Genomic DNA, 24,505 nt, shown 5'->3' with positions numbered 1-24,505 from the left:
AACACTGACGAGTGTAAGGGAGAAGAAGGACAGAATGGTAGCAAGGACGAGTGCTCATGAAGAGAGGCGGGGCCATAACAGAACTTGGAGAGATATACCCACTGGCATCTCACCCACGGAAGGCTATACCAACCCAACCTATGTGTCCACAGCAGTGACACCTGTATCCACAGCAGTGACAGCTCCACCACCCCGATATATGTCCCCTCCAGATGCCCCAGGACATGCCTATGCCAATAAATGTATAGGTGGCACTGGCCTCAACAAGAGCAGAATTAAACAGACTATGAACAGTGTGAACCAAAGTAAAAACTGACAGATAAGTAGAACAAGCACCAGATGGATGGAAATCAGGGGATTTCCTATTCAGGGTAGATGTTAGAATAACATAATATGCATTTTATTTTAGCCCTAAGCTAAATCCCTTTTTGCGATCAAATCTTTGTTCTCTTAGTAATGTTCAAAAAGAGGTTGCATTTGTCAGTAATCGAGTAAAATAGAATGGAAATGTGTTTGTGGCTTTTTCTGTCAGTCATTTCAAGAAAATACTGGGTCTGTGTAGAGAGCATGTCTTAGCCGCCTGGCCTTCACTGATAAACCTTTTTTAAATAACATTAAAGGCAGGTTCTCCCATTGAGCAAAGTAAGAAAAGCGGTTTCAATATGTTTTCATTCTTTTAACTAAATGCTATGTAAAGACTGACTGAACTAAAAAGAGGTTAGTTAGATACTGAGTCATAGGGCCTCATTAGGAGTCCGGCGGTATCCCATGGATTTACAGAAGTCATCATCCGTGAACTGGTGAACTGGTGAACTGGTGAATAAAGCATGAAATTAAGTCACAAGCAACGTAGAGACTCTTGACATAGCAATAACATCTATTGAAAATGCAATTTGTCCTGCCCCCTTGGGATTAGGTATATTATTTTGTATGCAGTTTAAACATATTTGCGTTATTATCTTTTGCAAATGAATAACTAATGACCTATGTTGAGGCAGGCTTCAATTTTGTATAAGAAGTGACACAATGTGCATTCAGGCACTTCACTTCTCCACTCTGAATGAAATACTGGTCTTGGATGAACCTTAAGTCTGCTCGAGTGTTTGATATGCGCAAAATATATTGTACCTTGCTACTTTGAAACTCTGTCTCAGATGCTCTATTTTGTTTGAATTATAGCGCTTAGAATTCTCAAAATGGTGCCCAATGTGGGGCCCCACTGAGGACGAGGGCACCTTGACTAGACGTGACAGAGAGGAACCTGCTGAATGGACCGCTTGGTTTCAGGGATCCATGCTATCAAGGAGATTTAATTGCTTGCAGCTGACACTAGCCTCCATCGGTGGTCTTCTCTCCATAGACACCCTTTCCCAGCAGGGGCCCTTCAAACTGCACGCAATATTTCACCAAGAGCAACTGAAACTGAAATATGTCAGTGAGTATAGCTGTTTGGCAGGTGAGACTTGGTTGGGTGGGTTAATCCGAATTTGGCAGGTGAGACTTGGTTGGGTGGGTTAAAGCGAAGATATTTGCAAATACCTTCGTTTGCCAGGAAAAATCTGAATGTTTTTATGGTGCCTGGTGCCAGTCAACATAGTAAATGTTGGTCTGGACTTTGCTGTATTCGCTCTGTGAACAACTTGGAATTTGGTCAGCCTGCACCCCAGAAGGTACCCCAGCATACAAAATGTAGGTCAAATTCAGTTTAGCCCAGTTTGAGATGGGCAGAAAATGGCTCTTTTGACATATCCATAATTCAGCATTTAGAACCTATATTATTAAAAAATAAAGCTAGACCCTCTGCCTTTGATGTTATCCACGATTGGCGCAAGGAAGCCAAGCAGAAGATCAAACGAGAACAGAGGTTTGCTCAAAGACACATGTCACAGTCTGATAAAGCTTTAGTACATGGTCACAAAAAATATCAGCAAAATAAGAGATAGACAGAGATTGTCAGTTACAAAGGACAGGAATTTACCCCGTTATACCTACTACTACCAAAGATCCCGTAATAGAACACATTCTTAATAACCCTTGTGGTCAACCACAGTGCTCATTAGTATTAGGGCTTCCAGGCCCTAAAATCCCTCTCACTCTTCCCGATCCCAAAATGAGCCCCCTCGATAGAAGAAGACATATCAGATGCCAGCATAGATCCTCCCAGTGAATATATACATGGCCCATTGACTAAAGAAAAGGCAAGGACATTATAACCTTTCATTAGTAATACACAAGCTGCTTTAATTCCTTCCCAACAAAGGTAATTGTGGGATCAGGCTCTTTGGTTAATATTGAGTAGAATCAGACAGAATGTGGTTGAGAAAGTACTTGATACCCAAGGTCTTGAGCAGCTCATTTCATTAGAATGTTTGGGTGATGAGATTCAGATCCAGTGGGAAAAGAAATTGCCTCTGGCAGTTCCTAGGAAATTACAAGATTTAAATGTAGCTGCCTTCACTTGTGATACAGAGAAGGATGCCTTTTCACATGTTAAAGGAATTTGGGAGATATTTGATTAAATGAAAGGACAAGAGAAAACTCCATTAGGATTAAAAACTGAAACTAATACTTCTGAATATGTCCAACAGCCTGTTATCATCACAGCATGTTAGGAATCTTGTTTGTCAGTTGATGAATTACAGTTAATTACATATACCAATATTAGATGGGCCACCACACTGACCCCTCTTTCAGTCATTTGCAGTACTTTTTGTCAATACGTACCCCAGATGCAGATGCATGCTATGAAAGTAATGTTGGATGTAATCATGCAGCAAAATGAGGAAGGCGAGTTAGAGAATTCTGCAGAGTTGCAACACTTAAAACTAATAATAGATAATGAATCCATAATGAGTTCCCAGAGCAACTCATCCATTTAACGGCACTTTTAAAAACATGAAAACCACCTAGTTGCCAACTTCCTATGTGGGAGGTACTGCCTGTTTATATACCACAGCATGCCCTGCTTGATGTTCAAGGAGACTCTGTCCTTGATAATCAAGGCAAACCAATTATGCAGCACACTAAATATAATACCCAATTTGTTCACGTATCCTTTTCCAGGCAAGAATTAAATGCATTAAAACAGACAATCTCTGACATTAGGAAAAATCCTATGTGCTTTTATAAAGAATTAGAATCCGTTTCAAATAGCTCTATCGTCACTAGTAGGGATTTGGAAACTCTAATCTCAGTAATTTTGCCATCAGATATTTGGACAGCAATTAAAAATATCACTGACCCTCCAACTTTGAGGAAGACATGGGACACACTTTTTCAGCTTGAGGCTAATAGGACAACTGGCGAAAGGCCCGCTCCCACAGTACTTAACCTTCCCACTATGATAGTTGCACAACTCAAAAGGTTGGTACCCGAGAAAAAGATTAATTGGGATAAGCTTGCAGTATGTGTCCAGTATAAAACTGAAGGGGTAACAGAGTATTTTAATACGTTTGAGCAAGTATTTATTGATTTTTCAGGACAAGAAATGACTACGCTGCAGGGAAACAATTATTTGCAGATACATTTGGCCGGCAACTGTTACCAAAAATGTACGTTTTTATAATGCAATCAGAGAGTGCCTTGCAGACAAAAACACTGTCAGATATTCCGTATATGGCCCAATATTATGAGAATAGAGTGAATATGGAGAAAGAGAGAGCAGAAAAGAAGAGAGTGGATCTTAAAACAAGAGTGTTAATACAGCAAGTACAACAGGGAACTTTGGGAGGGCCACTTCCTGGCTCAAGAGGAAGAGGTGTTGGTCCATCTGTATCATTTTCATCGCCAGGGCCTAATCAGTGTGCATATTGCGAGCAGGAGGGCCATTGGAGGGCACAGTTCCCAGCTTTGTTGAAAATGGGAAGTGGAATGTATCAGAGAAGGGGAAAAGGATGTCAGGGAGGACAGGTAGGAGGTACGGGCAGATGAGTACAAACTGGACCCACGGCTGGCCCTGCGGCAACCACTACAGCCCCTATTAACTCCAATGTTTTTGAAAATCCAAGTAAGTCTTTTGTCACTAATCAATACAATATTGAGGATTTGTCTTGGGATTTCCCAGAATAGGACATTCCTCAAATGAAAAGGGAACCATTTCACATCCCTGTGGATCTGACAGGACCCTGCATTCACATGCAAGTTGGGAGACAGGAGCATTGGTTTCTAGTAGACACAGGGGAGCAAACAAGCTCTATATATCATGATAAGGTTCCAGATATTCCTTTGAGGGAGCATACTAATATTTCAGTAGGGTTTGCTGGAACACCCGTAGTTAGTAAAGTATCAGTCTCAGTGCCTGTTCTTTTAAGACCAGCAGCTAGTGAGATACCGTTCTTATTAACTACAAAGTGTGGAGAAAAGTTGTTGGGATTATATTTGTTGAAAAAGTTGTGTGCCATTATTTATTGTACGCCAGATGAAGTACACATTACAGTATGAGCGTTGAAAATGAATCAGTTTTTAGCAAAACCTCTGCCACCTGAGTGTGATAACATCCCTGATAATGACATTGGTCTTATGGATATTGCCCCATTAAACATATAAATATTACAGGGAGCAATTTATTTGCATATTCCTCAGTACAACGTATTCCCTGAAGATTATTCAGGCCTTGAGATAATTGTCTCAGACTGAGTAAGACAAGGGATCATAGAAGAAATATGTGTATGCAATAGTCCAATTTTACCTGTTTTTAAAAAAGGGGGACACAAACCTACCATATTGTCGTGTAATTGCTTTAAGAATGATACCGCCGTTTGCAGAATATGTTTCAATGATTGACTTGAAAAATGCATTTTTTAGTATAACATTACATCCAGAAAGCAGATTTCTATTTGCTTTCTCCATCGGTGGGAGAGCGTATACTTTCACTAGAATACCACTAGGTTATACAGAAAGCCCAGGTATATACAGTAGGGCACTTAAGGAACAGTTGGATTCCCTGAAATTGCCAGTATCTGTTACATTAATTCAATACATTGATGAATTGCTTATAGCAACTCCCACAGAGAAACTCTGTAAACATGCAACTATATTGTTATTGTCACATTTAGCTCACCATGGTCATAAAGCATCTTTGAAGAAATTTCAGTATTGTAGACAGGAGATAGCATATCTTGGGTACCTCTTTTCTAAGGAGGGTAGGAAACTAGCACCTGATAGAATACATGTGATTTCTAAAATGCCACAGCCAAATACACAAACACAATTTAGAGCACTTATAGGTGCTGTCTCCTATTGTAGACAATGGATACCCAATTTCTCACTTATTGTCAAACCCTTGATACAATTTACATCTAGAATTTTACAGGATACAGTGCAATGGACTGATGAACATCAAGAGGCATTTACAATAAGGAATTTATTTTGTTTCTGCATGAAGTTGATGGATGTGCTTTGGATGTTTTGACACAGGAACATGGACGAAGGAATAGACTGTGCAGCTATTTTTCCTCAACGTTAGACACTACTGCATGTGTTTTACCTAAATGTTTGCATGTAGTAGCAGCTGCAGCTTTGTCAGTAAAATAATGTGAAGGTATAGATTTAGGTCACTCCTTAACCGTGATGGTACCTCACATGGTCGATGTCCATTTAAATAAGAACCAATATATGACTATGGCCCAACTTACAAGATATGAATTGATATTGTTCTCACCACATATCAAAATTAAGCGCTGCAATACACTCAAGCATGCTGAGCTATTACCCATATCAAATCAGAGTATCAGGGACAGTCAGGCGGCCAACTATGATTGTATCTGTGCAACTGAAGAAGACACCAAGGGCTGAATTGATTTGCGATACACACCCCTTCCACAGGTGGAAGGAGAACTACATTGTGACGGTTTATGTTTTAAAATGCCTGATGAAATTGCAACTGCAGCTTACGCGGTAAGTACTTTAAATAATTTCGTTGAGACAAAACAAATACACTTTAATTCAGCACAATCAGCAGAAATCATAGCTTTGACTCATGTTTCTGAATTATCGGAAAACCTTTCTTTAAATATATTTACTGACAGTTAATATTCTTTTGGAGTAGCACATCATTTCGGAAACTATGGGCGGAAAGGGGATTTTTGATACAGCATGGTTCATTAATATTGCGACTGTTGTCATCTTTAATACTACCAAAAAAATGTGCAATGATTAAATGTGCTGCCCATCAGAAAATTGTGACTGAAATTCATAAAGGAAATTATTTTGCTGACTCCATAGCTAAACTAACAGCATTCGATTGTACCTCAGGGATGTATAATGCTGAGAATATTAGAAGGGCTCAGGATTTAGGATGCATGTCATGGCGGAAACCTCTGCTAGCATTAAAGAGATACAAGGACAGTGACTGAAGAGGAAACAAGGGCATGGAAAGAAAGCTTTGCTACACAGGGTGAAGTGGGATGTTGGGTCACAGGGTAATGGATGTTACCTAATGCCTATGTACCTCTGGTTGTGCGTATGACCCACAGACCCACCCAAATATACATACTAAAGCTATTTGAAAATGATTGGAAAATGTTTGGTGTAATTCATTGATTACTACAACGTCTGAGAATTTGGTTAGAAATTGCATGATTTGCTTAATACATAATATAGCTGTAGGGACTATGGTCTCTGCACAAAATTCTGACCCTCCTACCTTCCAATTTGAAGTTTTGAATTTTAATTGTATTGAATTATTCCCATTTGAAGTTTTGCATTTTTATTTTATTGAATTAGAAAGATGTAATAATTTGAAGTGTGTGCTAGTAGTGATTTGTGCCTTTAGTAAATGGGTAGATGCTTTTCCCTTGAAAGATAATACAGCCATCTACACTGGGAAAGTCAAATTGAAAGAATATGTCCCAGGTTTGGATTATCCAGGGTAATCCGGTCTGACAATAGCCCCCACCTTATTGCAGAAGTAATATGAAATGTGTGTAATTGATTTCAGATCAAAAAGACATTTCACACTGCTAATCATCCTCAAAGTGTGGGGTTAATTATGCACCATAGTGGAATTTAAAAAAATAGCTAAATTGTGTGCGCACACAGGAATTAAATGGCCAGACACTTTACCTGTAGCATTACTCTCTATGAGGACTGCATTTGTGTCCAAATCAGGGTTATCCCCTTATGAAATTGTTATGGGAAGACCAGCTAACATTTGCGGTGCTCCTAGACCAGAATCATTGAAGGACACTGAGCACCCACTGCTTGTTGATTATTGTAAGCAATTGACTGTACAATTGTGTTCTATCAACCAGCAGAAGGACACATTTGCGAGAAGGACATCTGGTGAAACCTGGCGACTTGGTGATGGTCAGAAATGTTCAAAGAAGCACTGCTCTGAAACCACGTTGGCTAGGACCATACCAGGTGTTGTTGGCCAACCAAACTGCAGTTCGAGTAGAAGGGAAACAGCACTGGATCCAAACTGCTAACATCATATTGTTTCCTTTGCCCTCACCCTCTGATGGAGATCATCCTCCTTTGTATAAAATTAAGGATTCTTGCACCCTTGTGAGTCTGTCAGAATCTGATATAAGTCTTCAATACAGACATCCACCTTGTTTGAAGATCATACTATACCAGGAGCGACTAGATACAATCTAAGACCCAGGCAGGAATAGGATTGCCCACCGGAAACCTCCAAATTGCAGGTCTGGTATTTATGTCAGTCTGTGCGCACAGCAGACCTACAAAGTGCAGATCTGGTACTGATGGCAGTCTGTGCCCACCAGAAACCTGCAAGTGCAGGTTTGTTATTGAGGTCAGTCTTGAAACTATGAGACATCTACGTGTCCTGATCCATGTGCACACCAGGAGATAGCAGGGTATCTAAGGACATAAGAAAATCTGCATTATGGAGTTGTATCCACTTGGTGATCACATTTGAATGAAAAACTGCGTGACTCATCCTTCTCGCTCACAAAAATTATGGACAATGGAAGACCAAATAGTATATTGACATTTTGTATGATTTTAGTGATAGGACTTTCTGCCTTTTTCTGGTTCCTTGAACATGATTCTGTGCATCTTTTAAAGACGTGTCTTTCCAATAACACTGAACCCACTACCAAGCTCCCTTTTACACAATATTTCTTAACCCATACCCATCATCCCTTGGATATATTTCAGAGATGTGGTTACCAAAATAATTCATATGTACAGGTTTTGCACAAAGTTCAAAAAGCTATTAATAGAACAATTTGTTGGCTTTGTTCACATGTCCAGCAGAGTGGAGATGGTGTAGGAATACCCTATATTACTGTCCCAGTTAATTGATCAATATTATGTGCTGTACTTTCTTTGTCTCATAGCAGGTTGATAAATGATTGGGAAAGAGCATGTGCCGCTTCTGGAAGGATAATGCTTACTACTACTTTTAAAAACCCTGAAATACGAAATAATGTCCTTAATAGCAATCGTTCAAGCCTTAGTGTGGTGTCTAACCTTCAATGGAGATCCTATACCTATTATATGAATGTCACATATCCTTTATTCCAGGTAACTCGTAGGATAGGAGAGCCACCATTTGCTATAGGAAGGGATACATATAACATGCAATCCTTGAATATAATTGCTGACTATACCAATTATACTAATTCAATTCTTCCTTATGGGAATTGGTATTATGTTTGTGAGGACAGGAATGCATATAAGTGGCTGAGGAAGGGTTGTACAGGCATATGTTACCTTTCTAATCAATTTCCTGTAGTTTATGTGGCCTCCACAGATAATATATACCAGTGTGTAAAACTACAGTGACAGAAATGAGAATTGGACCAGGTAGCAACAGATTTTGGGAAAGGGATAATACCATTGTTAGTGGTTGCCCTTAACTCCAGAAGCATTAGTAGACTCCGTAGAATGGTAGAATGTATGTTGACGAGACTGCAAATATATTTGTGGATCTAACAACTGAACAGAACTCTATTAGATTGATGACACTTCAATAGAGAATGGTGTTGGATATTCTCACAGTTGCGAAAGGAGGGGTCTGTAAAATAGTGGGCTCCTCTTGCTGTACCTACCCACCTGATAGCTCTAGAGATTTTTTTGATGCTATTGATGGATTATATATATTAGGAGAAGCAGTACATTATGAAGCAGTACATTATGAGATCTGACAGGAGAGTATCTGGTCCCAATGGTTGTGGAATTTGCTAAAAGATTGGGGATGGAAATATCTGTCTATACTATTAGTGGTCTTTGGCTTAATGTTAGGCTGCTGTTGTTGTCTTCAGTGCAGTCCTGTATGTTTTTCCCTTATATCTCAGAGCTGTTTTAGGATAGTAAAAAGAATGAAGTCCCTCCCATGGATAGTTATAGAATTAATACTATGATGATGGAAGAAATGAAAATTCAGAATTTAATGGACATAGATATTGAAAGTCTAACTGATTTGGCTAAAAAGAATTAGCTTAGGCTAAAATGAGAGTTTGTTAGAATATAATAATAATATCCATTTTTCTTAGCTCTAAGCTAAATCAATTTTTGCGATCAAAACCCTCTTCCCTTTGTAATGTTCAAAAAGAGGTAGCATGTGTCAGTCATGAAGTAAAACACAATGGAAATGTGTTTGTGGCATTTTCTGTCAGTCAATACAAGAAAAGACTGGGTCCTTCTAGAGGGCATGTTTTAGCTGTCTGACCTTCGCTGATAAACCTAGGTTAAATAACATAGAAGGCAGGTTCTCCCATTCAGCGAAGTAAGAACAGCTGTTTCAATATGGCTTAATTATCTTCGCTAAATGCTATGTAAACACTGACTGAACTATACAGAGGTTAGTTACATACTGAGTCATAGGGCCTCATTACACGGTAGGTGGTAAGGGTTTACCGGTACCGGTATTTTACCGGTACCGGTAAACTCTTACCGCCTTACTACGAGGTCCCTTTGCGGGTTGGAGAATTTGACGCCTGCTTTTTGCAGGCATTAAAAACCAACCCGCAAAGGGACCAGGGAGCTAATTACGGTACCGCAATTTGCGACACCGTAATTAGCACCTTCCCCATTCCCATAGAGCCCTATGGGGCAAAAATGGGAATGGGGAAGGGCAATGGGGGAAAGGGGAATTACCGCCCCGCAAACCTTGGAATAGGGCAGTAATTCCCCTTTCCACCAAGGCGGTGCCGGTATTTTACCGCCATGGACCATGGTGCTAATAGCACCTTGGTCCACCGCCATCCGTGTAATGAGGCCCACAGTGTTCAGCCCTTCCATTTTTGTTAAAAGCGCAAAAGGTATCTTTTTAATGTAGACACTCTTGACATTGCAATAACATCTGTTGAAATTCAATGTGGCATGCCCCCTTGGGATTAGGTAACTTATTGTGTCTGTAGTTGAAACATATTTGCATTATTATCTTTTGCAAATGAATCACAAATGGCCTATGTTGATGCAGGCTTTGTTTTTTAGTAAGAACTGACACGGTGTACCATTCAGGCACTCCACTTCTCCACTCTCCATAAAATCCTGGACGTGGATGAACCTTAAATCCGCTTGAGGGAATGATATGTGCAAAATAAATCTTACCTTGCAACTTTCAAACTCTGTCTCAGATGCTCTATTTGGTTTGAATTATAGCACTTGGAAGTCTCATAGATAATACACCCATAAAAAACATGCATGTGGAAAAGGAGTGAGAAGAATGCGAGCGGGCTGACAGCTTGGGATATGACAATGCTGACGGGTGGAGTACATTCAATGAGTTCTAGGATGACAAGGATGAGGAGGCAGAACAGGCACCGAACAAACTCCTAGGTTAGAAAGTTTATGGAATGTCAGGTTTAAAAGTAGGTTTGTCCGATAATGGTGGCAAGGAAAAAGGGTAGTGGAAAAGGAGTGAAGGGAAAAAGGACAATTACAATTGCCTCTCAAACATAAGGGCACCAGGAGGTCTCACTATGTGCCATGGGCACAAATGGACACAAACAATCTTATAAAAGTGCTCCCGGGCCTTAGGGCGGGGACTTGGAAATGATCTATGCATTTGAGAAGCAGACAGCGGGAGTGCCCATAGCAGTAGGAGACATCAAAAGCATATTAGTAGCTGCCAACAGAGATCAGGCTACTGATGTGTGGGTAAAGGCGGGTTACCAAGGTGTAACACTGGAGAACGATGCACATTATGGAGCATCATTTAATAAGATTCGAGAAAAAATATGGATGCGCTGTAGAAGCATTTCCTGACACACCCGTCTTACAATCTATCTATGTGCAATGACAAAGACGCTGCTCAATTTATTCTTAAGGTTCAAGAGATGTGGAGAGCAGAGATGGGTAATGCATTGGGCCGATCAATGTCCTTCTTCTATGTTATTATTAAACAGGGCCTACCCAAAGAAGTGCAGAAGGCACTAGATACAATTGTGGGTGTTGAAGTGAAGGGATGACATAAAATTCAGAGGATAATAATACACCTTTGCAGATGAATAAAAGAACGCAACAGGGAAACAACGGAGAGGTGTCAAGCAGAGGAAGCCAAACTATTAAAAAACAAATTAGGTAAAGTAACTGTGGAGGCTTCAGTGTCCATGCCAGCAAAGACGGAAGTGTCAGGATACACCCCTAATTATGCAAATGACAAAATAGCCATGGTGTGGTCAGAAAGAGGACAATGATAGTGGGGTGGGAACACACAATACCCCGGCCCACAGTGGCAAGGAGGACCACAGCGAAGACAAGGTGGGTTTCAAGGACCAAAGGGAAGGGGGATTGAAAGAATGGGAGCCCGGAAGGGAGGAATGGGGCAATGTTGGAACTGTGGGAAGTGTGGGCACATCTCAAGAGAGTGTAGGAGCAGATAGGGGATCGGGTAAAGTTATGGTCAACACAGTGATGGTATGCTCCCTCAAGGGGAACACCAGTGGCTGACCCCTAGGATGGCTTCCATACCCTATGAAGTACACCAAGCATGCACTCAATTGCCCCCACAGATAGCAGGCCCTCGCAGACAGCAACAACCACAGCAGACGATGCAGCAGTGCGTGCCTCACAACAACCTCCAGCAGACAGGAAACATGAACCCCTTTAACGGAACTCCTAGTGTTACAGTAGCTCAGTTCCAGGGTGCAACAGTGGTGGGGGGAAACCCCTTCTCATTTCAGGGGACAAATACACAAATACTTACCCTGACTAGGACAGCCCACAGAGAGCATGTATGTTTCCGGTTCTGACCCTCAACCCAGAAGAAGAACCCTTAGTGGGGGCAGAGATAGGAAACAAACAATTCATTTTTATCGGGCACTGAGAAATCATGCATCAGTGAAGGGGACTTCCCATTATCTGGCAAAACTCTCAACATGCCTTGGGGCTATTGCTACGGTTCCATACACTAATCATTTTGATGTAAAGGTGGGAGGAATTACTATATTCTGAGAGTTCTCTGGTCAACTTGATCAGGAGAGATCTGCTCAGCAAATTGAACATGTCAATCTCATTTACTGATCATGGCATTGTCTGTGCCATGCCAGGGATGTGTGCAATGAGAGCAATGGTCATAATACACACCATGGCACGTGAGGGGGTGGTGCAAGAATACCCATCAACCCAGACATGTTAATATACGGCCTAACAGTGCTGCTAGAAGCAGGCCACAGATTGCCGAAGCCTCCTGGAGGGAGCAAACTGATTTTATTTTCCACCCTGTGCTGTCCCCAGAATTGGTAGCAGGCACAATACTGTCCCTAGACTTACAAGGGCTCTTAGTATCTGAAAAAAGAGTAGTTGTTTTTTAAACAGACAGAGGTGAGTGCCAGTGGTGTACTGTATTGTGCATCGATCCCACCATACCCCTTAAGGAAGTGACAGATGCAGAACTTTTCAAAGACTATAACAATGACAGGGAAATAGTATTTGAGATTTTCATGATATGATATGATATGATATGGCATTTATGACGCACCTACACACAAGGGTTTCAAGTGCATCCCCTGTGAAATAATGGTGCAATACAGAAGAGTGCAGTACCCCCTACTGTCCATTGTTGCACCACCTTCCTTCATCCAAGCTCACTTGGAGTATGTGCCAGCACAATTGGGGACAACCAACCCACATGACATAGGAATACTAAAATAAGTGATCCCAGGTTAGAACACCCTAAAAATTGGAGCAGTTATTACCCCAAGTGAAACAATACCAATTATCAAGAGAGGCGATAGAGGGAATTAAAGACACAATGCAGGCCCTACTACACCATGGGATAATAGAGCATGCAATGCTGCCATATACCCTGTCAAAGAAAGCAATGGAGGGAATTGAAGAATGATCCAGGATCTTCGCCAACTTAATGACATAGTACAGAAAGAGTTTCCTCTAGTTCCAAATCTTGCCACCATTTTGTGTAGTTTCCCTAATGAAGCAACCCACTTCACAGTGGTTGATTTAAAGAACACCTTCTTTCCGATACCCTTTCACCCCGACTCACAGTACCTGGCAGTCTTTACACATGGCAGAAAGTGCTATGAGAAAACGTGTTTGCCCCAAGGGTATTGCTAGGGCCCAAGCATATTCAACAGAATACTACACGAAGACTTAGGCAACATCCATATGCATGGTCATCCAGTATGTGGATGACTAACTGGTGTGCAGTGACAGTGAGCACAATTGTTGTAAATACTCCATTACTCTTGGCCTGCAAGTGGTTGACAAGGTAAAACTCCAATACTGCCAAGTTCAAGTGATCTACCTAGGGCAGCTGATCTCAGAAAACAGCAAATTAATAATACCAGACAGAGCAGCATCAGTATGTGCCACACCCAAACCTGTTCCAGTAAAAGAGATGCTAAAGTTCCTACGGTTGTATTACCATTGCAGAGCATGGATTCTAGACCATGCAGCATACACAAGACTGCTCATACAAGGTTTCAAGGAAGTACAGAAAGGCAACCACAAACAAGAATGGACAGCAGATATGGTACATCATTTTAATGACTTAATAGAAGTGATTTTCACAGCCCCAATTCTAGCCACCCCAGATTACACACAAGAATTCTATATATTCTTGCATTCAAATGGCACACTCGAGACCACCGTGCTAACACGGAAAAGCACAATGGGTCACAAGCTATTGGCCCACTACAGAGGTAGACTCGATTCAGTTATGCCAGGGCAGTTCGCCTGCAAAAAGCTCTCACTGTAGCTGCCTCTGCCATCAAAAAAAGTTTCAGAATTGTAATGGGATTTTATTTATTGTTCACTGGTTAGCGATGCTCAATGACATTGTTCGTGGAGCATTCTGTATTTGCGATCTTAGAAAGATCGAAGTCTACCCTGATCACACAAAGAGTGTCAGCATATGAGATTATTATCTCAAGCCAAAACATTCATGTAGTGCAATGCAAAATAGTAAATCCAGCCATGTTCCTAACAGAAGTGTGCACTGACGTAGACTTACAGCAACACTACTGTGCCACATATGAAGGTGAAGAGGATTACATCCCCTAGGCAAAGGATAGCCCACTAGAGGAGAGGGAGGTACTCTTTGTTGACGTTCAGCGACAACTGACCAGGCTACAGGACAAAGGCATACAGGTGCGGCAGTAATGCACTTCGAAGGGGGAGAATATGAAACATTAGTGATGAAGAGATTACCCATGCACTATTTAGCACAAAATGTAGCTTGTGGTGCTCATCGAGGTGCTACGCACATCACAAGGATGCCACATGACCATTTATTCAGACTCGGCATACGTCACTACAACAGTGCATGCCAGGTTGTCATAATGGGAAAGGAGAGGCTTCCGTAGAGCATACAGTTTCCCAGTACAACACGCCACACTATTAGATACACTCACACTGTCACAACCTTCTTTGGTAGCCGTCGTCAAAGGCATCGCCCACACTGGTAACAATGATGAAATATCATTAGGAAATTATACGGCGCATGCTCCAGCCAAATCAGCAGCCTATCTTCCTGTCCCCGTAAATTTAGAATACATCATAACTACACTATCATGTGATCCACAGTCAACATCATACACAGCACTGCCCATCATATAACTAATTAAACTGCAGGGGAAAACACCAAATGAGGAAAAAGAACTATGGTCCCGAAGAAGCTGTAAACTGCCCCCCACAGACCTTGTTTGGAGACAAGAATGCACTGGTAAGGCAGTAATGCCTATGGAGCTCTTGGCACTACCATTTAATCAACTACACCACCCATCCCACAGCTCCAAACAGCATATTGCAGCAGACATAAAAGAAGACTGGCTCATAGCAAACCTTCAAGAGTATCTCATAAATATGATTATACACTGCACCACCTGCCAAACTTTCAAATCTCTGGTACACCGACATGATTGTGGTGGGCAGACAAACAACAAATGGTATGCATGCTCATTGTTACCGCACACATCAGGGGCACCAAAGGTTTTAGTACCACAGGAAGATCCAATTATGGAGTCACAATGCCTGGTTCATCTTGCGCTATGTAGAATAAAACGCACCCTCCAGGCAAACAGCGTGTGACTAGAGCTCATGGATCCAGTAGTGATGTTCATGGAAAAAACATGTGCACAAATATGGATAGAGCACGTCACAAAATTGACATGGATTGCAACGATGGAAAAATCAGTGAAAGTACACCGACAGGAGAGCTATGAACTATGTTTCCAAATTGAAGCAACTGACTTTATTGACTAAAACAAGTGATGCAGCAGAACATTGTTGATTCCAGACTTTAAATGGGGCATGGCAGAGGTAATGGACTACTATTTGGTCTGTGGCCAACAAGAGTACTTGCACCTCCCACCATCATGGAGGGTCTACTGTTTGCTGTCCACACTACACTCAGCAATACTAGTAATCCCAGAAGAGCACTTGAAAGGGGGACCAGAACCTGACACAACACCAACAGTCTCCCCAGAATTTGAAGACAAGAACCAAATGCAGCCATCAGAATTTCGCATCCTACCCGGGAAGAGATAAATATGATAAATTACCAGGAAAGAAGAGACAAACAAAAGACTCAACAGCACTGCTCGGGGAGATACCTCAAGAATACTGACTGTTCAACTCTGCTGAAACTTTGTTCACCTCACTTTTGCTACCCAGCGCACAGGCAGCAACTAATCCTAAATGGCTGCAGATGGTACGCTGGGAAGTGGTCCAGTTGGAAATGACACAGAGCATGGGTTCAACCTAATTAAAGTCGAGTTGCATGCCCATAAATTGATAATGATGCAGAACCGCTACATCCTTGATACTCTGACAGCAATGGAAAGAGCGGTGTGCCAAATGATCGGGGATTCATGTTGCACACTCTTGCCCCCAGAAGATGCAGAGAATGTTTCACTAGCTCACATCATCAAAGCAGGCCTAGGAGTTTGCATGAAAAAAGAAGTAGGAGTATAAGAGGCAGACTGGTTCGACCTCGCCTTTGACTGGGCCCTGCACGGTTAGGAGCAGTCATGAAGATGCTCGTACCTGTTGTTGTGTTTATCCCGGTCATCTTCTAAACGTGCCAAGTGCAACCCCGATGTTGTGCTAAAGCAGTGCCTAATAGCGCAATGTTGATCGTTTCAATTAATGTTTCAAAGATACTTTGTAATACAAATGAAATTGAAGTACAAACTGACCATGCCACTCCCAAATGCTCCCTATTTACTATGGAGACTAAGTTGATTGCTTATACCACACCATCAATGGCCCACTGCCTGACCCTGAAAATTATAAAGAAGTTTGGGTAGATCTAGTTGGGGACAGGGATGCATTTATATGATATGCACACCCAAAGAATATGCATGGGCAGGAGAAAGTCTACAATCAGTATGCAGAGGTTGGATGCCAATCAAAGGAACCCCACCTTCTGAGGCCCCAGTAAGAAGAGAAAATGAGTGCAAATTTGCAAACAAATTCTTTACAGTAGAAGTAACGAATGGGGGATTGTTGGCAAGGAAATGAACCTCTTACACCCCCCCGCCCCCCAGGCTCTTTAGAGTAAGGTGAATCCCATAACTACACTTGCAATGTTCCAGGGAGGAATGGGGAATGCTAAGAAACACTGCATGTACACAATATTAAATATACATGTGTAGACTTAGTGCACACATATACGGAAGCACCATTTTTGTAGTTATGGTAGAAACACTTGGCCATGCATAGCTATGCAGTAAACACAGACCCAATGAAGAAACCTGAACAGTCCCAAGTGCTGATGAGAGAGAGAGAGACCCACGCTCCTAAGCTTATATAGAAACTTTCCTTTGTTCCATAACTGTTGTGAATATGTGTTAGCCCAAGAAGGAATGCACCCTGCAAGGCCACAAGACAGTACCAGGCACCTCACAATGCACGTTTATCACAGCCAGTCCAGAAGCAGACCACCAACCCCACCAGGGTTATGACACCCACAACTGGTCCAGAACAAGACCCATACATTCTGCGATAGTAGATTATGCCAGACCACCAACCATAAACCCAGTGGTCATAAAAGATCTAAAAGAGAATGGCCACTCCACCTTATTTCATAATGACATACTTTGTAATATGAGGTACAGGGTGGAATAAATTATAGTCCAAAGTGAGGGTGGAAACCTTGAGTGTGGAGAGTGCAATATGGACTGAGTGAAGAATGTGTGAGTCAGCGTGATCTTATGCCTCCCCCTGTGCCAGTCTCTGAGTTTACCAGGTGCATGCCACACGGGTAGAGTAGCATTGTTTTACATACTTACTAATGATAAACCCGGCCTTGATTTCCTGGTAATGATGAGCGCAGCTACACCACATGATTTAGACGGACGAATGGGGCTGGGTCCAATAGCAAACCTTGTTATCTCTATGGAGCAGGCCGCCCATGTAACGGGTCTCACCAATCAGCCCGCTAGTTTTTTACTGTATATGTAACTTCATTATTGATGAACGTTCTTGAGCAGCAGAGTTCTTTGCTAGCCTACCTATTTTCTGTGTGATAACTTGTTATCCTTGCAAGAATTTCTTGCCCTTTTTTCCCTAGCGGGTTGTAATTATTCTCGCGTGAGCTTTTAGGGACGTGCCTTCATTTGCTGTTCTAAAAGTCCATGTTGCCAGTTTGCGAATCCTAAAAATGCTGCAATTTCACAAAACATTAGATTAGCATTACTAAATCCTAACACCCACACATACACATTTTAAGATATAACTACCGGTTGCCTGGTTCTGCATCTTAAAAGCTGCAAATCCCCAAAATATGCTAACCTGAGCTCTTGATGAGACAGGTCAGCAACTGGAAACCTAAAAATAATGTATCCTAGAGTGTTCTAACGTGTCACACATTCAACCTATCACTCATGCACGAGCACTCACCACAACAGCTCATAAACACCAGAACCATCTACTTTAATATGTTAAGCTATAAGTCCATGTTGCATTATTTTCCTAAATTCAACCTATGAATCCATTCTGTATAGCATCTTACTACCTGCAACGACTTTAAAACGGTTATAGTAAATGTAATTCAGCGCACTACCTTGACCTGCTAAAGACACTAAAGTCACTTGCCCTCATTAGGACCCTGGCTTTAAGGGGTTAATGGTGCCGTAAAAGGTGTCGGCGCCGTTAAACCCTTAACGCCTGATTACGAGGTCCCTTTGAGGGACCCGACCTGAACGGTTGGTCTAGACCAGCCGATAAAGTAGGGGCCTGCAAAGGGACTCTCGAGGTAAGTACGGTACCGCAATTTACAGTACCGTACTTAGCGCCTTCCCCATTCCCATTATACCGTATGGGGCAAAAATGGGAATGGGGAAGGGCCATGGTGGCATGGGGAATTACCGCCCCGGCAACCTTGGAATGGGGTGGCAATTCCCCATTCCGCCATGGCTAACTCCGGCATTGACCATGGTGTTAATAGCACCATGGTTTTCCGCCGGAGTCCTAATGAGGGCCACTCACTTGTAACAACTCTGAGGCGATATTGCCCACTTGAAAGCGTGTAACTTATTCAAGTTGCAACTTTGATCATGAAATAAACCATAGTAAGCAAAGCATAAAGTAAACTAACCAAAGAAAATACAGTATGGTTCCCTTTATCAACACTAAAACATGTTCAGAAATCTGGCTGCCCAACAATTCATTGTAAGGGAAATGCATTTCTTGCTAGCGCGAGACAAATCTTAAAGATGCCTGGATGCAAGCGCATTGTGCACTCAGAGCAGAATCCACTCTTTCCCTGCCAACACGGCTTGCCATCGCAGCACTTGACAGCATCATCTGTCCCACTCATGCAGATCGCACGCACTGTCCCAGGAAGAAACGTGATGACATCAGGCCACCCCCCACTATATCCTTTGCACGCAGAAGCACGTTTATGGGTGCTTCAATTGAATCTCGAGCTGCGATCCAACAACCCATAGTGTAGTAGTGCAGGGAACAGAGAGAACGTTCGTAGTGGTGCAGAGAAGGTTCTGATTTGCACCAACACATTCAGCATCCACACTGACGTCACCACCCTGAAATAAAAGTCTTGACGCACCGCGAAGCTTCGGACCTCCAATGGGCGCAGCTAACACTGGCACTTCTAAGGTAAGAGTACCCGCTCTGGCAATACCAACTTATGGCTCCCACCAGTCAATCAAATGTTTAACTTCAAAATGACTCACTCTAATTGAGGGAATGATACACACGCCATTGACAGGATCTCTGGGCTCACTGAGAGCGCTCTCTGGCCAGCAACTCACATTTCAGATGGCACTGTTCAGAGAACACATAGATTCAGAGATAATTCTGCCAGTCGCTTCCCTGGTGCCTTTCTGCTTGCCCTCATCTGGCAAAGCAGCCTGGCAGTAGCGATCTCACTGTGACCTCTTTCAGCTTGTCCATCCTCTCTGGCCAGGGACACAGCTGCATAAGCCTCACAGGCTGCTCTCTGGTGCTAGCATATGCCCTGGGTCTTCCCAAGCACCCAGGATGTGCACTCTAACAGTGAAGCTTCTGGCATCTATGGGGTGCCCTTTTTCTGCCTCTGGATGTCCTCTGATAGGAGATATGGGGCACAGGCTGATTATGAGCCATCATCCATAAGGCACCAATAGTGTGCTCACTTTACTCTCCCTTGGTGCCAGCGTTGCTTTCCCTGGGTGCCAACAATGCTCTTCACAGTTCCAACATTGCTATTCCTTGGTGCCATCATTGCTATCCCTGGGTGGTTGGCTGACATCTTTGTAGGGCAGCGGGCCCCCTCTCTCTTCCCATTGCAGCTGTAACTTCCCATACTGCACCCCCGCAGCAGTCACCTTTCCCCTCTCTGGCACACACACACAGGTACCCATCATTTGCCAGGTTGCTTGGGTCTCTCTAAAGATCAGCTTATTGCCAGTTTTTATATTTAAAAAGTATGAAAGATACTCAAAAGGATATGCAGGTAAGCCACAGGTATTCTTCAGGAAACTTTAAATCTGGGTATCAAGTTCATCAGAGGACATCAGGTACATCAGGAGATGGGGAAAGCACAGAGGAGAGCCCACTGGCTCCCCACCACCCAGGCTACCTCTTCCAACTGACTTGCTGGAATCACATTCAACCTCAAACATTCCAGTCACCCTCACAGCATTCCACCCATGACATCACAACATGCATTCACACACAATGTATTCAGGGAACAGGTACCAAGCAAGGAAAACCAGCTATAACAACAACCCTGAGCATGAACACTTACCACACTGACCACATGACAAGCCATTATGAAAGCAGTGTCAAAACAGAAGGACACAGGAGTCGAAATTTGAAACAGACAAAGCAAAACATCCTTTATTACTGGTTTGCAAACCACATAAACCAACAACATCATATTAGCCCACCACCGGTCAGGTGTCTTGACCCACGTTTGAACTATTATGCTACAACATTTGGTGCTGTGGGCTTATAAAATCCAAGATGGCTGAAAAGCCACATTTGCGCCAGAATCCAGGAAAACCATGCAGTTTTGCGCACACCAAAATGATCTCCTGACCTGCCACCCACCAGTGTGAGCGTGATGGGTCAGAAGCGCCATGAGTGAAACCTGGTGTCAAAGGAAAAACAGCAGTGCCTGTTAGCTCAAAAAAAGCACTTTGAAATCACCTTTGTTTCTCTGAAATCAAGCTCAAAATGCCTATTTAAACATTGCAAGATATTCAAAAATCTCACTGAACACCAGCAGACATTTGGCAGAATGTAGTCTTGTGTGCATACAAAATCTGGAAAGATGAAGAGCCTAAAACAATGATTATAACTATGCTGGCTGAGCTGTGGATGTCAACAGCTTTAGTGAAATTGGATTTAAAACCACTAAAATCGAAATGTTTAAAATAAATGAGTGACCTACTTTGGAGTGTCACATAGGTTGCAACTGTTTAAATGTCATACTTTTGAACTTAGAATTGTCACGCCCCTCCGAGGACGGTGGTCCTTGTGGCATAAATGGACCTTAGGACGGCGGGTGTCAGCCATTTTTACTCACAAGATGGCCGCCGTAACCGGAGTTGCGGGTCTAGCCTCTGCACAACCCGGTTTCCAGGAAGTGCTGCCTCCCTACCCGGGAGTTGGTATATCTGTTTCCGAGATCAGCACAGAGTTGCGTTGCTACTCCGCTATCACAACGCTACGTAAGTTTGCTTCTAGGCTTCCTTATACGATTTGAAATACATTACATTTCAGCTTTCTAATTCTTTTCCTGTTCTGCCTCGCCCTTTTAGTGCAGCTTCCTTTGCCTCCCTTTCTCCCGATTCCACGGACTCCGTCCCTCTCTAACCCAAGTCTGCCTTCCGGTTTTGCTCCGGAATGCGGTAAGCTTAATTCGATATTCTTCGGAATATCTGTTCCCGTCTTTCCTTCCTTCCCGGCTCACTATGCTATCTTCCTTCGCATAGGTACAGGTACAAGTCACCCCAACATTACGACCGCCCACGCAAGACTCTGCTACACCATAACAACTCCTAGCTCCGCCCTATTAGCCTCTCAGGTAAAGACTTCCCCGTGGCTTCCTATTATTCTTTCCTGCTTTCCCACGGTTTCTCATCCAACCTCTTGTATAATCATAGAAGTATCCTGAGGCTGACTGGCACCTTTTCCCACACATCGTTCCTGTTTAAGGGTAATTTACATTACTCTAAATCTTACATATCCACTATTCACTTACCTGCTGATACTTACCAGTCTCTTTCTCTTTCAAGACGAACGACCTTCGGACTGCACCGGAACCTCCGTCTGCAACTGAAGACATCATACCGCTACCTTCGGCACAGGGTTTTCTTCCCCAGAGGGTTTCCCTGGGATTTCTTCTCCTGCCTGGTTTTATCTAGGGGGGGGAAGAAGTACTTGGGAGACTTTTCACTTTCTTCTCTCCGCTTGAAAGAAGAGGAGTCTTTCCCTGCAGGAAGGTGCCAGTCATAGGAGGAGGAGGAACAGAAGTAACGGTGAGTCCCTGGGGGATACCTGCCAGTTGTTTCAATTATAAGTAATATGATGACTCACATCAATTATGACAAGAATCACCATTCTAGCTGCATGTGTAAAAATTTGATTTGAATGAAGAAAAAATTGAACCAAAAGTGACATTTGGCTAAAGCCTGGCTTAAAGGGACTGAATTCTGCCTGGCAACTACCCCCGACAGGAGTGGAAACTTGCCCAGCAACTGCATTCCCAGGCCTGGCCTCCCTTCTGCTGCACCACCAAAAGGAGATCACACCTCTCTGATTGAATCAGAGGAAGGGCACCTGGGACTGCAAGGGAAACAGAAGAATAAACTTTCCTTGGATCAGGCAAATGTTAAATTAAGGGGGTCATAAATGGCTTCCTCTTGGAAGAAACTGGGAGGAGCAGTGCCTCTGTGAGCCAGCAAAGCTGGAGGCGGGGACAGACAGAAATCCCCCCATGTGCGTTGGAACCTAAACCACACCCATCTGGGCCAGAGCATAATTTTAAAAAGATGGATAATTCAAAGTACATAACTGACAAACTTATATAAATAATATCATCTTTCCCGTGATTTTTCTGTGCACATTTTAAGAGGTGTTAGGACTCTGTGATATGTTCTGGGGGGTAGTAGCGGAAAATAGGGTATTACTCCAAATGTCTGTATGTTAAAAATCTGACACTTCATCATCTGATGCCCATATTCCTTGCACACATTTGTGTACATTCTGGAAAGGTTTAGAGGTTGTGTTCTTGATGAAAAGGGCACAATTCTGTCAGAAGTGGACATGGCATCTTACAAAGACAGGGATCGGATGGTTTGGTGCTACAGAAAATATGTTAACTGGACATATAATATTAGAAAAATTGTACATATATAAATCTGCATTTGGATCAAAAATAGATTTGTGTGCAAAGTGACAAGGGGAGTGTTCTTTCTGTATGCCATAAAATTGATGCCTGATGGCACTCGATTCCTTCCCTCAATCAAGGGAGAGAGGAGAACTTGGCCAATGATAAGTTGTGAGGGGCAGGCTTAGTTAAGCCCACGCACACACCCATTTTCAAAAGACATAAAAAGACCCACTGAAATCCAGGCAGGGACATTCACTTTCCACTTCAAACTGATTTCTTGCAAAGCATTTTGCCGGTCCAGACAATATCCAGAAGACTCCAGAACCAGAACTTAGAATCCAGACTTCAAAACTTGCAGCAGAGAGGCCTAGTCCAAAAGCTGAATCCTTCTCAGCAGGCCTCAGAATCCAGCAACCTAACCAAACTATTCAACAGCTGGGCGAGCTGTTTGATTCTGGCTAGAACCCTGTGCCAGAACCCAGAAAGCAGTGCTGTATCCAGAGAGACCCAGACCAGACTGCTGTGCAGTGCCAAGAACTTTTGCCAGAACCAGAGATCCAGACCAGCACAGCAGAGAGAACCGCAGCTAAACCTGACCAGATCTTGACGGCCTATTTCAAATTTATAGTGTGAGTACCCAGCCAGAACTGTGCATAGTCATCTATTAGTTTAAAATAAGCTTATCCCATCCAATTTCGCCTACCTAGAACTGCATCATAGAAATCGTGTGTCCATTCTGGGATTTAAAGCTGTGAAAGTGTCATTTGCCATTCTGAATCAATATTTCATTTCTGAAAATCTACCTCCACAAAATTGTCTGTATCTTTGGAAAAGCAACGAGATTTAACTTTCATTTTAAAGCTAAGCATCTAAGCTTTCCAACAAGCTCAAAAGCGACCTTCTACTCCTTATAGTTTTTCTGTAATCGCGCTTGGAAAAAGTACCGCGAATTGAAAACTAGCTCAAACTTCTTCACCTGTCAAAAATAGCTGTCTTTTGCTTGCATTGCTGAAATTCGTTTTCAACCTGATAATCCCTCATGAATCATTGATAGTGTAGACCGGAACTAATTCAAAGTAGCTGTCACCTACCCTGAATCTCCTATAGGGAATTAAAATCATTTTTAGCATATTTTCACTTCTTTGCAAATCACATTTACGGTATATTTGCCTGTGTTTTAAAATCATCTCTGTGCTCTAAGCTTGCTCTGGGGGAACTGAATTGGTATTGCATTTGATAGCATTCCTGAAAATTGTGTGCTCACCTTCCATCTCTTTATATTACATA

Source organism: Ambystoma mexicanum, chromosome 5p (assembly GCF_040938575.1).
Source record: "Ambystoma mexicanum isolate Mex_15411 chromosome 5p, UKY_AmexF1_1, whole genome shotgun sequence".
Taxonomy (NCBI): Eukaryota; Metazoa; Chordata; class Amphibia; order Caudata; family Ambystomatidae; genus Ambystoma; species Ambystoma mexicanum.
This window is presented reverse-complemented; position numbering follows the sequence as displayed.